The 17,073-nt window shown below is 43.3% G+C and overlaps 1 pseudogene; it reads left to right on the top strand.

Moving 5' to 3' along the window:
* The first annotated feature begins 714 nt into the window (after nucleotides 1-714).
* LOC124557388 lies at nucleotides 715-832 on the top strand (annotated as a pseudogene).
* The last annotated feature ends 16,241 nt before the right edge of the window (nucleotides 833-17,073 follow it).

Here is a 17,073-nt window from a genome sequence, read left to right as displayed (position 1 = left end):
CTGATACACGCTGCATATATAAAAAATCACCCCACTGCAGTGAAGACAAGTGCTGTCATGTCTGATTTCTTCAATGTATCAAAAGGTGTCAGACAGGCTTGTTTCCTCGATTTGCTACTGACATCGTGCTTTTAGCGAAAGTGAAGATGAACTCGCTGAGATACTAACAAACGTAAAGGACGCTAGACTATCGTTGTATCATTAGGCATTAATCTCAGCAAGTACAAACTCATGATGACTGATCCAGGAGCACAGGTCGACTGCAGGAACTGGAAGTCGTGCATTCTTTCACGTATCTGTACACAAAAAAGTATTCATTATTGAGCAACTTAATACCTCTAGGCGCTTTTCTTCTCGTGTCAACCAAAAACTTCCCCAGTTCTTTGGCCATACTGTGAGGGAGGATGGAGAAAATCTAGAGAAAATAATGATGGAAGAAAAGATCGAGGGCACGAGACCGAGTGGGAGGGCAGCGAGCAGGTGAAGTGAATAGATCAAATCAAGATCTCCAGTGTCTCTCTTCAGCAGATTCTAAGAGAAGTTGATAAGCGTCCAGGATGGAGACGCTTGACTCAAGGGGTCGCAACATTCGGAATTACTACGACCACTCGTATTTTTCTTTTTTTGGCGGAGGGGAGGGGGGGGAGGCGTGACTGGGCGAGCTATATACAGCGCAGTCACAAACACGATTTAAGCAGTCCTTGATGCTCTAAAGCCAACGGCCTTGCCGCAGTGGGATAACCGGTTCCCGTCAGATCACCGAAGTTAAGCGCTGTCGGGCGGGGATAGCACTTGGATGGGTGACCATCCGATCTGCCAAGCGCTGTTGGCAAGCGGGATGCACTCAGCCCTTGTGAAGCAAACTGAGGAGCTACTTGATTGAGAAGTAGCAGCTCCGCTCTCGGAAACTGACATACGGCCGGGAGAGCGGTGTGCTGACCACATGCCCCTCCATATCTGCATCCAGTGACGCCTCTGAGCTGAGGATGACGCGGCTGCCAGTCAGTGCCGTTGGGCCTTTATGGCCTGTTTGGGAGGAGTTTGTTTAGTTTTTTGATGCTCTAAATAACCGCAGGAGAAATCTGGAACAGTTTGTTTTACAGCGCAGTTACCGCTTATTCAAGCAACCAAACCATACAAATGTAGCCTGTGTCTCCTTTCCGATCTCCATTTTGAGAACACGTATGTTACAGTGAGATTGAGGGTGAGAGAGAGAAAGAGGGGGGGGGGGGGAAGAGATGGAGGGAGGAGGAAGGGAGAGGGAGGTAGGACGAAGGGAGAGGGAGGTAGGACGAAGGGAGAGGGAGGTAGGACGAAGGGAGAGGGAGGTAGGACGAAGGGAGAGGGAGGTAGGACGAAGGGAGAGGGAGGTAGGACGAAGGGAGAGGGAGGTAGGACGAAGGGAGAGGGAGGTAGGACGAAGGGAGAGGGAGGTAGGACGAAGGGAGAGGGAGGTAGGACGAAGGGAGAGGGAGGTAGGACGAAGGGAGAGGGAGGTAGGACGAAGGGAGAGGGAGGTAGGACGAAGGGAGAGGGAGGTAGGACGAAGGGAGAGGGAGGTAGGACGAAGGGAGAGGGAGGTAGGACGAAGGGAGAGGGGGAGGAGGAAGGGAGGGGGCGGGATGACTGAGGGAAGCGAGAAAAGCACTTTGACAAAGATGGGGAAACTTTCGTAAATCATGTGTGCTACTTTTATCTTTTTACTCAAATATCGTTTTTAAATATGGCAACCACAGCACTGAGGTCGATGATCTACGCATGCATGGTGAGTACCTGCATCCATTGGCACACAGGAACCCCATAATTGGAGCATACATCCATATTTACGTTTGTTTGCCCTCATTTAAAATGGCTCAATAAATGGAAAATCCTGCTGACTTCTTAATAAGTGCAGTGCTACGTTTCGTGTGTGTTAAGGACGTGAAGTCGACCGAAATGCATTAGTTGTTTAGCAGGCGCTGCAATGGATGGAATAGCAAGTCAACGGGTTAGAGGATTTGATGATGAAAAAAATAATACCCATGTTAAAATGCTAAGTGGGTGACCATCTGTCTAGTCGATTAGAATGGTTCATTCTACCCGCGATGCGGCTGTAAGTGGTTTCTTATCTCAAGGCCACCAATAACGACTTTTAGTGTCACGTTACAATACCTGAACTAGTCACGTTACAATACCTGAGCTAGTAGCATTCAAGGTCAACGCCCCTCCCTCCGGGAAATCACCCACAACTCAGCAAAGTCACCCACGGGAAGCCATATCCTGCCCACGCGCCTTAGCGAGTGAAGTAGTTATATTAAAGTTTATGACGTAACTCGATGTCGGTCATATGGCCTTGTGTAACGTAAATTTTATGGGAAACCTCGAACAGCCACTGGGACCACATTAAAATGACGGGAAAGCCCTCCCTTACGGACCTGTAAGATTCAAGCACCCCTCCCCCCTCCTGTTTTTATTACTAGAGCGCTTGAGAGGGTGGCTTCAATCTTGACCTGTGCACCATCGAGAGATGATCGATGTATGGCTATTTGTTAGCAACAAATTAATTTTATTATTATTATTATTATTTCCTTCACTTTCTCAGACGTTAAGTCCGGTTAAAAATGGAGTGACGCGGACCTTGATCAAGCGTCACTTCCTTTTAACTGTACGGTATGTGTTATATTGCATTTAGGAACTTTCGGGTAATTGAATATGTATCAATAATTACGGATTTCTGTAGTTGTATATATATATGTTTGGATGTAGCTGTATTGCATTGATGTACTGGTGGATATTGTGTGGTATGAGTCCTGTAGTTGATAGTATAATTGGTATGATGTCAACTTTATCCTGATGCCACATGTCTTTGACTTCTTCAGCCAGTTGGATGTATTTTTCAATTTTTTCTCCTGTTTTCTTTTGTATATTTGTTGTATTGGGTATGGATATTTCGATTAGTTGTGTTAATTTCTTCTTTTTATTGGTGAGTATGATGTCAGGTTTGTTATGTGGCGTTGTTTTATCTGTTATAATGGTTCTGTTCCAGTATAATTTGTATTCATCATTCTCCAGTACATTTTGTGGTGTATACTTGTATGTAGGAACGTGTTGTTTTAAAAGTTTATGTTGTAAGGCAAGCTGTTGATGTATTATTTTTGCGACATTGTCATGTCTTCTGGGGTATTCTGTATTTGCTAGTATTGTACATCCGCTTGTGATGTGATCTACTGTTTTTATTTGTTGTTTACAAAGTCTGTATTTATCCGTTGTGGTATTGGGATCTTTAATAATATGTTTGCTGTAATATCTGGTGTTTATTGTTTGATCCTGTATTGCAATCATGAATCCTTCCGCCTCACTGTATATATTGCCTTTTCTTAGCCATGTGTTGGATGCGTCTTGATCGAAGTGTGGCTGTGTTAGATGATACGGGTGCTTGCCATGTAGTGTTTTCTTTTTCCAATTTACTTTCTTCGTATCTGTTGATGTTATGTGATCTAAAGGGTTGTAGAAGCGGTTATGAAATTGCAGTGGTGTAGCCGATGTATTTATATGAGTGATTGCTTTGTGTATTTTGCTAGTTTCTGCTCATTCTATAAAGAATTTTCTTAAATTGTCTACCTGTCCATAATGCAGGTTTTTTATGTCGATAAATCCCCTTCCTCCTTCCTTTCTGCTTAATGTGAATCTTTCTGTTGCTGAATGTATGTGATGTATTCTATATTTGTGGCATTGTGATCGTGTAAGTGTATTGAGTGCTTCTAGGTCTGTGTTACTCCATTTCACTACTCCAAATGAGTAGGTCAATATTGGTATAGCATAAGTATTTATAGCTTTTGTCTTGTTTCTTGCTGTCAATTCTGTTTTCAGTATTTTTGTTAGTCTTTGTCTATATTTTTCTTTTAGTTCTTCTTTAATATTTGTATTATCTATTCCTATTTTTTGTCTGTATCCTAGATATTTATAGGCATCCGTTTTTTCCATCGCTTCTATGCAGTCGCTGTGGTTATCCAATATGTAATCTTCTTGTTTAGTGTGTTTTCCCTTGACTATGCTATTTTTCTTACATTTGTCTGTTCCAAAAGCCATACTTATATCATTGCTGAATCCTTCTGTTATCTTTAGTAATTGGTTGAGTTGTTGATTTGTTGCTGCCAGTAGTTTTAGATCATCCATGTATAGCAAATGTGTGATTTTGTGTGGGTATGTTCCAATAATATTGTATCCATAATTTGTATTATTTAGCATGTTGGATAGTGGGTTCAGAGCAAGGCAGAACCAGAAAGGACTTAATGAGTCTCCTTGGTATATTCCACGCTTAATCTGTATTGGCTGTGATGTGATTATTTGAATTTGTTTGGATATTAAGTGTGGTTTTCCAATTTTTCATTACCATGTTTAGGAACTGTATCAATTTACGATCTACTTTGTATATTTCCAATATTTGTAGTAACCATGAGTGGGGTACACTATCAAAAGCTTTTTGGTAAGCAATGTATGCGTAGTGTAGCGACCTTTGTTTAGTTTTAGCTTGATATGTCACCTCTGCATCTATTATCAGTTGCTCTTTACATCCTCGTGCTCCTTTGCAACAGCCTTTTTGTTCTTCATTTATAATTTTGTTCTGTGTTGTATGTGTCACTAATTTCTGTTTAATGACTGAAGTTAATATTTTGTATATTGTTGGTAGGCATGTTATGGGGCGATATTTAGCTGGGTTCGCTGTGTCTGCTTGATCTTTAGGTTTCAGATATGTTATTCCGTGTGTAAGTGTATCAGGGAATGTGTATGGGTCTGCAATGTAACTGTTAAATAATTTAGTTAGATGTGAATGTGTTGAGGTGAACTTCTTTAACCAGAAATTTGCTATTTTATCATTTCCAGGGGCTTTCCAATTGTGAGTAGAATTAATTGCTTGGGTGACTTCATGTTGCAAAATTATCACTTCAGGCATTTGTGGTATCATCTTGTATGTGTCTGTTTCTGCTTGTATCCATCGTGCATGCCTGTTATGTTGTACCGGGTTTGACCATATGTTGCTCCAGAAGTGTTCCATGTCTGTTATGTTTGGTGGATTGTCTATTTTAATGTGTGTGTTATCTATTGTCTGGTAAAATTTCTTTTGGTTTGTGTTGAATGTTTGGTTTTGTTTCCTTCTATTTTCACTTTTTTTGTATCTTCTGAGTCGTTTGGCTAATGCTTGTAATTTCTGCTTCTTTTCGTCTAATTGCTCTGTCGCTTCTTGTTGTGAGATTTTACCTAACCTTTTTCGTTTTTTTTCCGAGATTCCATTTCTTATAAATTGTGTTAGCTGTCCGATGTCTTTTCTCAGTTTTTCTATTTTGATCTGTAGCCTGTGTTGCCATGCTGGTTTTGTGGGTTTCTTCTGTGTGTTGGTTGGTTCTGATCTCTGCCTAGTGTGTATATTTAGTGTAGTGAGTGCTCCTATATAAACCAGTAGTTGTGCCTCTTCCATAGTTGTGTTTTCATTTACTTTGTTGTGTATGATTGTGTTGATAGTTTTTATTGTTGTTTCGACTTGTGGGTTATTTGGTGGTCTATGCAAGAATGGTCTAATGTCTGTATTTGTGTCTTTGTATTCTATATATGTTAGCTGAAATTTTTCTTCTACATCTAACATGTGTGTCACTTCGTGTTCTATTTGTGCTTGTTCTGGTGGCTGTCTTAAGATTTCGTTTTCCTCTGATTGTTTAATTGGTGCGTGCTGTTCTTTGTTTGTTTGCTCTGGGATGTTTGAGTCCATTACTGTATTTTCTTCTTCTTCTGATTGCACATTATTTTGTTCCAGTATTTGTTGTACTTGTTGTTTGATGTTTTCTAATTCTGACTGGGGTATCCTGTTATTTTTTATTATTACACGGATCTGATAAGCTAGTCGTTGTTCTGTTAAAAATTTTAATTCTGGGTATCTGGTAATAAATGTTGTGTATACTTGTGATCTGTATCCAGTTGTGTTGGTTCCTAGGTTTGTTGCTTGGTAATAACAGAACATGAGGTGTCGATTAACTTCATCTGACCATCTCATCCTCTGTCTTTGTTTTCCTTCTAGGGTGGTTGCAGGAAGCATATCCTGCAAAACACCTCTATTTGGATTTAAATCATTTTCCAGTTGGCTAGCAGTGTCGTTACCATTGTGGGCGGGCATAGGGTTCAAGCGTCGTCCCCGACCATGACGGCGCTTGTCCGAGGCTTCTTTAGTTCTGTCCTGAACCAAGTAATCACACTAAAAGGGGGGGTTAGCCCTATTAGTGGTTTGTTCTTTTCGTCGCCTTTTACGACTGGCAGAACATACCGGAGGCCTATTCTTTTCCCGGGCCTCCACGGGGATTATTATTATTATTATTATTATTATTATTATTATTATTATCATTATTATTATTATTATTATTATTTATATTAAGTTAGTTACATCTCCCGTGGTCTATTTGTTAAAAACATTAAATTTCATATTACGCAATTTTCGTCACTAAAGGCACCGGCAGAGATCACATAAAAGCAGGTAATTAAGTACTCACATTTTTCAATATTTTTCGTGTTTCACACATTTTTCCGTATTTTGCATATTTTCCACAATTTAATAATTTTTTTTACGTATTATAATTCTATTATTATTCCAATTACAAAAGTTACACCACACTGCTCTCGACGTCACATTGGACCACGTCGACATCATGCTGCTTTCAGAAATCGCAATGCAGCACGTGCCCAAAAGTACTCGAACGATCTGAATTATTTATAGTTGCTAAGCCAACTCTACATCACTAGTATGTTACATCATAGTGTGTGTGATATAAAACGATTCTATTGGTAGAAATAATGTCAAGACGTATTCCACAACATTGATAACACTATACCTAATTCTGCAAACTGTGCAGTTTTACCAATATCTAACAAAAGATACTGTATTTATAAGAAATACCACACTGGCGCAAATACACCGGTGAATTACAAGGAACTTGCTAGATAAATGGGAGCCGATCGCGATAAGTGTGCTTCCTGCATGGTATGCAGCACTTCGTACACTGACGTGTAGAGTCTGGCCGTGGTTGGCACCACCGCTGACCCCAGGCAGCAATCAATGCGCCCGCCCATCTAGTCAGCAATGTCAGAGATGTGTATAATCATCCCTGAGGTAACAGACCCGGTTGCTGGCAGAAAAGACACTGCTACTACATCAAGCATTCAGCGAGGGGCCCCCCACCCGCTTCGATAACACTAAGTCATGGCTTAACCTGCCAGTGCCTACGCTTTCGCAGGTGGGTAGCTATGGCCGTGGGAGATAAGCACTAAGCACTCACTTCTTATAGCCCTCCTTCTCTCTGGGCCAAGAAGAAGCGAACTCCCCGTCCTCACCCAGCTATTACACTTTCATTACTAGAGGAAAAAACGTGTGCACAGTGTCAGCCTTGGTCAGCCAGAGATCCAAGGCAGAATAAAGAGCGTCTTGCAATACTAGTGTGCAATATCACTGTAAGACTCGCAAATGGATAAAGATAAGTTACCAAGTGTATACACGTCCGCCCTGCCCCCCCCCCCCCCCCTCGCCAAGGAGACTTACCGGTGGGCACAGTGCACAGTGCTGCATAGTTGAAGCGTAGCCTGTTGATAAGCAGAGGCGAATAACAATCACACGATTTCTCCAAAGACGCCATGGAGTCTAACAATTAGAACTCGAATAACTGCTACATCCAGAGATTGTCTCTGGATCTGCAGTCGCCGCTTACAGCCCAGACAGCACCGACGCCACCAGCGCTGCCTCCACCACCGCAAGTCTCCAGGAATACTGCATTCATCGCAACTGCATTCCTAGCGTATATGGAACGTCCAGCCGTGGGGAGCAACCGCCACGGTCTCAACATACGGACATTGGTTAACTGTAGCTACCAGAAAACGTCTTACGCAGAACATATACCTGAGGTAATTACAAACCTGTGTGTCACGACACGTAATGCTCAAGAAACCCCATCCTCCTACTCAAAACGCTCATACCTTCCGCCACCAGATGACGACCATGTGACAGCGGTACCCATACTCTGACAAGAACGCCTTGGAAGCGGGGTCGCAATTCCAGTCTCAGTAAGGCTCATTTGAAAGTGTTGTGTCAACAATTATGACAGCAAAAACATTAGCTGCTAATGGCTCACCATGTGCATCATGAGGGCAACAGAAACGTGTTTCCCCTAGGTGCAGAGATCAACCTTCTATGGAATGTATGTATTACACTTGCCCGCCCGGTTGGTCGTGCGGTCTAACGCACGGTTTCCAGGCGGGAAGGAGCGCCGGTCCCCGGCACAAATCCGCCCGGCGGACTTGTGTCGAGAACCGGTGAACCGGCCAGTCTGTGGATGGTTTCTGGGCGGTTTGCCATCTGCCTCGGCAAATGCGGGCTGGTTCCTCTTATTCCGCCTCAGCTACACTATGTCGGCGATTGCTGCGCAAACAAGTTCTCCACGTATGCTTACACCGCCATTACTCTACCACGCAAACATAGGGGTTACACTCGTCTCGTGTGAGACGTTCCCTGGGGGGCCCACTGGGGGCCGAACCGCACAATAACCCTGGGTTCGGTGTGGGGCGGCGGAGGGGTGAAGTGGACTGCGGTAGTCGTGGGATTGCGGACCACTGCGGCTGCGGCGGGGACGGAGCCTCTCCGTCGTTTCTCGGTCCCCGGTTAACATAACATAACATGTATTACACTTCCCAAAATAGACATCGTAGACATTCAAGAAATGTTCGTGTGCGGCTGGTCCCGGCGAAGGTTCGAGTCCTCCCTCGGGCATGGGTGTGTATTTGTCTTTAGGATAATTTAGGTTAAGAAGTGTGTAAGCTTAGAGACTGATGACCTTAGCAGTTAAGTCCCATAACACTTCACACACATTTGAACAAGAAATGTTCAAAACAAACCATTAACTTGCACAAATTTGAACAATAAATGTTCAAAACAAACCATTAACTTGCACCAAATGTTGAAATGTTTGTGAAATCTTATGGGACTTAACTGCTAAGGTCATCAGTCCCTAAACTTACACACAACTTAATCTAAATTATCCTAAGGGCGAACACACACACATCCATGCCCGAGGGAGGACTCGAACCTCCGCCGGGACTAGCCGCACAGTCCTAACTTGCACCAAGAATATCGTATGAAGAATGGCGCGCCGCAGTGATCACATAGTTTCACACCATCAAGATCTAACGCGAACTCGTTGGGAGTTACAAACGTTCAGCTAGGTATTCCTTCTTACAAAAAGCGTATAGAATCATATTGTTGTAACGGGGTGATGAGAGTTGATGGAATGTGGTGGCATGCAACCGAATGCGGAACAGTCTGTGTAGCTGCAAATAGTGCGATAGTATGTTTTGTAGGCACGGAAGAAACAAACATCCAGTGGCTGAATTTGTCCAGTGGTTCCACGTAGCCTAGCTCGCCAGGCAGCTGGAAGAATGTAAGCCTTTCCCGTACCTGTAACAGGCAACGTGTGCGCTACACGGCGGGCACATATCCTTGATTGAGGGAACAACGGTAAACTAATAAGACGGCATAAAGCGATTAATTTGCATAGCGAACTTGAGATTTCGTCGATAAGTCCTCTCACACAATCGTTCACAGTTACTATTCGCTCGAATATGCAACTCATTTAATATCCACAATAATTAGCAGTGACCTTAGTGGTATCCCCAAGTATACGAATGGACATAAAACTGTATTATTTTCTTTGTGATTTCTTGCCGTATGATTGCTAATAAGTAGCACCTGTCTTTGAGCAGGTTTCAGAGTTTTACAGTAATGTGAAATCCAATTAATGTTTTCAACGTTGCAGAGATGAAATATGAAGAACGTGGTACGCAATAGAAATTAATTACTTCTGCTGAAGACCTACATATTTAATTTTTTAGATATTCACTGAAATGATATCGACATTTCGTTAGAAATTGTGGTAACGGAAAAAGAAACAGGAAAATCCTATGAATTAAGGTTCGAACGATGATTGTTGTGCTAATTGAAGAACAGAACAAAAATAGAGTTCCTTCCAAGAACAAAGAAACGATGTACTGAAACAGATTTTAGTGACATAGAAAAGACTATAAATTTTTTGGTTAAACCAAGCAGTGAGAAAATGCTCAAAATTAAGCAGTGTGCAAAACTGGTTCCGCTTAGTGAAATCTGAACATGAATTGTACAAATGGCAAACGGATTTATACAAAGTACGAAATATGTGCCAAAAGGAAACTTGCAAAAGCGTGATAGAAAAGCTATTCGAAAGATTTTGGTGGGAGTCATTGTACCGTTACAGAGGGAAGTCTACGAGACTGGGTGATCTGAATTGCAAGTGCGATGAACATTACTGATTTCCAGGCTTCTTTGAACTGGTTCATTAGAGCCAGGAAATTATAGGGAAAAGGAAGTGCAAAATTACGAAGCTTACTTCAAGTAAATGTGTAGAGCAGATTTCATTAATAGATGATACTATAGAGCAATTCGTAGCAAACGTGAAGAGGAAGCTTCTTGTTATCCCCTAAAGGTTTCGTATAAACTATAAACCAAGTCAGTCAGGTTTCATGCAGACCACACTTCATCCTTTCGAGCGAAAAGAAGACAGAGTGCTTGTGCAGTCGATGAATGCTATGACAATGCATACAAAACGATGCCAGTGATAAGTATCAGTGGATTACTATTTCTTCAAATTTACCTCTGTTTTCAGGTAAATTAGAGCCAAAAAAATACTGTTTGCTTGCAAAAGTCTTCTTGTCGAAGTAGCAAAATCTGGAAAAAGGGAGACAACTTTCACTGTTACAGTCGAAACGTCCTATTACCATTTGCAGAAAATAATTCATTGCTTTTGTCGGGCTCTTGGTCTGGACATAACGTCACTTCCGTCTTTAGGAGGACGACGAAGAGACAATCAACATAATTCCGATTCCACCCGGAAGTAACAATGGGGTTCCGATAAGAAAAATTTCAACACCGTACGTAAAACATTTTTCAGATAATTGTCGGACAATATTTCCGAAATCTCTTTATCATTTCACATTTATTGGTGGAACAGTATTGTTAAACGACAGTCATTTCTGCATTGTCAGTGTGCATCATCACATTTTACAAATTTGATCAAGTATTTCTGGTGTCAAGCACAATATGCAGCATAACGGCCAAGACCAGTTCTTCCTCCATCAATATTCTGTCTAAATAAAACTAGTAATTACTGTGAAGTGCATGGGTGCATTCTTTTATAGCGTGAGCCTGGTGTGAGGAAAATGTATGTTTTCGTCATGCAATAGATACTTCTCATTTTTGTGAGAACTATAGAGAAGCAATATATACATTATCCACAAATAAACATATTAACTGTGCTACAGGATTTGTTGTAAAGTATTTAATGGCAACACATTGAAGTACTACTTGACGGATATCGTCTGTAATGTAACGTCATACACTGCCTTGGTTTTCTTTCCTATTTTAGTCACTTGCGTAATAATTACGTCTGCAACAGTTTAGCCGTCGATATGAACTGCAAGTTATTAAAAATAAGTAACCTTTTCCTTTTAAAAAAAGTTAAAGCTTGCAGTGCGGCGTATCAGCTAAATCTTCGGCAGTGCACTTTTTTTGGTGTGTTCTACTCGCCTGAAAAACACTCAGAGTAGGTTTCGGCATGTGGAAATGTGCCATTCTCTCGTTAGACATCCGCCAAGGGTAACTGCCACGTCAGATGGCCAGTGAGCACAGGTCGTACACGAACGTGATTGCACTGCCTTAATTGAGTTGCAGATTAATGGTACGCCATAGAGCATCTAGTGCACGTGGGCGCCGTATAGTATGCCACATATGTAATATACTCGAGACGGAGAACAGTGTGTCGCAGGCAACTTTATAGCACAAAGGCTTCATCAAGGGGCGCCACATATGCCACCGCGGAGCTCTGGGAACGCGGAAAGGACTCCCTCAGACCACAGTAATTGCATTTCCGCGAGACCTGCAGCCTCTGAACAATATTACACAATCGCGTCATTTGCAGAGCACCCTGCCGTGTTTACATCTCGTTTACGTCGGCGAACTGCGAAGGGCGAGCACGTTCCGGCGCACTTGCGTCACCGGCGTCTGGTCTAGCACGAGAGGCGTTTCCTCATAAAAGGACATGAAAAGGCTGCTACTGGATTGTAGCAAACGAGAAGTCACAGTGGTTCAGCTTGGGCGCGGAACACATCTAATTCTAGGCACAGTAATCAAGACTTAAAGACTTCATGGGTGTAAGAGGACAAAATTCTTAACTCTTAGTCTAGAAGTGGCGCCGCAATTACTACTACTCTCCCTGTTTATCCTTGAGTCAGTATCAAAAAGCTAGTGAGAAACCAGGAAACACATATTACGGAAAAATACAATATTTTTCATCGTTTATAAGCACAAAAGAACACAAATGAGGCACAGATATAATGACGAATGCCTGCCTGGTGGCGTAAAGGTTAGCGTGATGCGGTGAGTAGATTATGCTGGGTTTTCGGGAATTCCCGTTACGATCTTCTAGGACCAGCAGAGGTGAGTACATAATACGAGGGTTGTCCAGAAAATAAGTTCCAATCGGTCGCTAAATGGAAACCACAGTGAAAAATTAGAAACATTTTATTTGCAAGAGTTAGGTACACTTTCCAGATACTTCTCTACGTAGTTGTCGCTCCGACTTAGTCATTTGTCGGACCGTTATACCGAATTTCCAACACCATCGCCATAGAAGGCAGCCGCCTGTGCTTTTCGATAATTCTCTACGCTGGTCTATATCGCGTAGTCTGCGCCCAAGTGTTGTCTTCGTATCCAGCATTTCATGTGAACAGGGATGATACTCAGGACGAACCAATTAGGGTTGTGTTGTGGGTGATCGAACACTTCCCATCGAAAAGGCTGCAGAAACGTCTTCACTGCCCCTGCAAAGTGCGGCTGAGAATTGTCATGAAGAAGGAAGTGCGTGGCAGTTGTGTTGGGTAGGCTGCATTCATTAAGGCGAAGCCTCTCAGTGGGCCCTCCTACTTGGCGGGAGACATCACTGTTCTAGGCACCTTTACTCACTCACAGTGCGCTCACAACTGAAAAGAGTGTCTTGATGCGATCGACGGTCATACTACAGACACTACCCAACACATTTGTGCAACACATCATCGGGTTTTCAGTGTGGTGTCCATTTCGCGACCGATCGGAACTTACTTTCTGGACAACCCTCATATCATTAACTGGGACCGATGTTCGGAAACGTGCCATTTCCGTGCTACAGCCATTTGTTTTGTTTGATTGTTTTTAGGGTGCAGAAACAACTAAGATCTTATGCGCCATGTCAGGACCTTAAAACACGAATACGAAAAAGAGTTAAAAATGATTACACGTTATGCACAATCTATGGGAGGAAAGAGAGCTGAAAACAACGACTTTCTCTTGGACAAAGGTCCATACAATACGCCGTAGAGACAACGGAGGTCGCGAACTAATGATTGAATGTCCTTCGTCGTTTTGCCACTAGGGATAAAAATTAAAACGCGGACGACAGCCCGTCGTTCGTTAAAACGGCCGATAACTCAGATAGCAAACATACGTTAGAATGTAATTGGTTGAAAAAAGGGCATTCGGTCAGGAAATGGAGAACAGTCAAAGGTTGATGGCAATGAGTGCAAAGGGGTGGGGCATCACTACTAAACAAATGTCAATGGCGAAAACGATAGTGCACAAAAGGCAACCTTTCTATTGATCTCCTGGCGGCGAGAGAGCCGATAGGACGTCGTCCAAGCCGCTAGGAGAGGTTTAAGACCCAGAGCCTGTTCCCATGAAGGTAAGACCAGTGGTAATGCCAAAGCGACATCACCTGTTGACAGACGGCAACACGGACATCATCGGAAGGAATGGAAGACATAGCAGGCCGAGTTAGGAGGACTGCAGCCTTGGCAGCAGCGTCAGCAGCCTCGTTTCCCGTCAGGCCGACGTGACCAGGAACCTACATAAACACCACAGTGGCTCCCTCAATTGTGAGCAAGTGGAAGCTTTCTTCAACCCGTTGCACTAAGGAATGGGCTGTGTAAGGAATTCTACCTGTTCATCACAACTGGGGAAATGTTGGTCGGTGAAGGCCACCAGGAAGGAGTAAAGCCTCCAGTCAGTCTTAGAAAGCTGCCAGCAAATGGAGAGCACAAGGGAAATGGTTGCTTGACTAAGTGTTAGAGAGAATGGACGACTCCAGACGGCGGGCAAGCTGGGCAGAGCAGAGCAGAGCAGAGCAGAGCAGAGCAGAACGAGAAATCCAAATGGGAATAGATGTGTGTGGAGTCTGAAAGGTACGTGGGTGCTCCAGTGTCAATGCAGATGAGGTTGAGTTGATTGAGATGGTACTGGAATAGCCACAGAGGGGGTGTTGTACATTAAAGTCACCAAATAGCAGGGAGTTGACCAAAAGGCTGGAGGAAGTCTGGTGACACCAAAGGATGGAGGAATGTAGAAGTTACAAAGAGAAAAGTGAAAAAAGCTTGCAGTCGGATGTTCAGTGATATGGTTTGACTATGTACGTCATACCAGATGAGCAACATAGCTCCCCCACGAGATACAACAACAGCAGTGGAACAAAGCCGCCACCAGCACGCTTTGTTAGTGTGGCTTGCCTACATCAGAGGCAGATATGACTTCATGGGCAAACCTATTGTTCTCCTTTGATTGACAGATCCTTAACCTAATGTTCCCCTGCCCCATATCCCTCCCCCCTCAGGAAATCTCCCCCCCCCCCCTCCCTGTACAGGTGCACTTTCAGGTCTGAGTTATTTAAATAGCCCCTCTCACTCTTATCAGTTTGATCATTTACTTAACCTCTCACCCTCTGGTAAACCCCCTACCTTCCCACCATCCCTCCCAGAAACTGGTGGGGAAAAAGACTCAGTTGATCAGTCATTAGGAGGGAATTCGACAGCAGTGTATGGAATATAATTTAAACAATTTAGACAATGTGTGGAATATTGAATCTTCCCGGCAGATTAAAACTGTGTGCCAGACTGAGATTCGAACTCTGGAACTTTGCCATTCATGGGCAAGTGCTCTACTATCTGAGCTACCCAAGCACGACTCACGACGCATCGCTACAGCCCTACTATCGCCAGTATCTCGTGTCCCACCTTCCAAACTTCACAGAAGCTCTCCTGCGAACCTTGCAGAACTGGCACACCTGGAAGAAAGGATATTGCGGAGACATGGCTTAGTCACAGCATGGGGGATGTTTCCAGAATGAAATTTTCACTCTGCAGCAGAGTGTGTGCTGATATGAAACTTCTTGGCAGATTAAAACTATGTACCGGAGAGCACTCGCCCGCCAAAAGCAAAGCTCCTGAGTTCGAGTCTCGGTCCGGCACACAGTTTTAATCTGCCAGGAAGTTTCATATCAGCACACACTATGCTGCAGAGTGAAAATTTCGTTCTGGTGTGGAATATTGTTTATTTAAAACATTAAGGTCATTCAAAGCAGTGTAAGGAATACAGTTTACTTACTTATTTAAAGAATTTTTCAGGAAATCGATCACCACCCCCACCACCCCATCCCCACCCCCTCATCCCCTCCCCTATCCACCTCCCCCTGCCCCTCCCCTCCTCTACCCGGAAATTGGGGGCTCTGCCGTGGAAAGGAAGGATCTCATGAAGGGAAATTCAAGGTTTTATATATATATATATATATATATATATATATATATAAACAGCCTCTGGGGCTTAGATTTCTCTTGCTCAACATTCTCTGCTATTTGGAAAGATGCAGGTCTTGTGAGAAGTAATTACATCGATCGCTGTTCTTTTTTTATTCTGATTGTGCAAGGAATACCATCATGAAACGCACATCACTCGTAATTAGACAGTTAAAAATCTTTCGATCGTGAAGCACGCACCAGCCGCACAGAACACCACCACATACGCTCCCAGGGTGAGGATGCACCTGCGGCCCCCGTGAGGTGTCGATGTGGCTGTCAGCTGCCGAACCAGGTGCAGGTGTCAGTTCGAGTCACACAAGGATGAGGCAGTGGCATATCTTTCATACATGACACCTGAGAAATACCTGTCAAAATAAGTGTTCTACTAGGCACCGTTGCTAGTGCAATGATGTATAGCTGCAGGTCCAGCGCTGAGGGAGATGCTTGGACAGCAGATTACCCTCAGTGAGATGTTTGCATAGCGGCTCACCCTCGCAGGTTCAGCTAAAAGGTTGTCAGTATTACACTGATGTCACATGTCTATGTAGCAAGAGCCAAGTCTTGCTCTCGGAAATCGTAAAGTGTGTAGTTGGTGTAGGAAATTCTTGTCCTAACAGGACCTGTTTTCGAAAATTACCCAGAATAACACCGATTACATTCTTCCTTATGGTCCTAACGAGACATCACATGTTCTCTTCTTGGAAATTGTGACGTTATGATTTCCACATACGTCTCAGAAATGGTGAATGTCTCACCACTGAAACCCTTCATCATGCCTGTGCACGCTAGCAAAAACATTGTTAATCATAAAAACATTCTTGTTGTTGGGAAAGAGAGCACTGTCTAAGCACAGACTGGCGAAACCAGAACAATTACACATACAGAATTTGAAGCACTGTCCTACAGAAGAGAAAAATGGCGGGAATTTCAGTGTCCTACAGTTACTGGTATGGGGATGTCCTAATGCCACAGTGGCAGACGAATGACAGCATTCCTGCCAGAGATGGATGGTCTGCTTCAACTTGTCTTTGAACAGTTGCTTTCTCAGAACTTTCCATAGATAACTTGCCTCCATCTTGTTTGAACTAGATTGTAGAGGCTCCTATCTCCGAGCACGATGTCTTATGAATGAATGGAGTATTCTGATTGGCTCTTACTGAATTGGCCTGAAAAATTATTGATGCTGCTGGTGTGGGAGCACTGTCCACCATTTTTTTCTGCAGACGAGACTTTCAGCAACGAAACTATTTTGTACACACCGCCATATTGCACTGAGAGTTAAACCCCGCAAAAGTGGCCCACAGATCGTCAAATACATCCCACATACTCACCATGCCACTGTGCAGCGCCAACGGAGGAAACTGCCACAGTAAATGCGGC

This window comes from Schistocerca americana, chromosome X, assembly GCF_021461395.2.
Source record: "Schistocerca americana isolate TAMUIC-IGC-003095 chromosome X, iqSchAmer2.1, whole genome shotgun sequence".
Taxonomy (NCBI): domain Eukaryota; kingdom Metazoa; phylum Arthropoda; class Insecta; order Orthoptera; family Acrididae; genus Schistocerca; species Schistocerca americana.
This window is presented reverse-complemented; position numbering and strand designations above follow the sequence as displayed.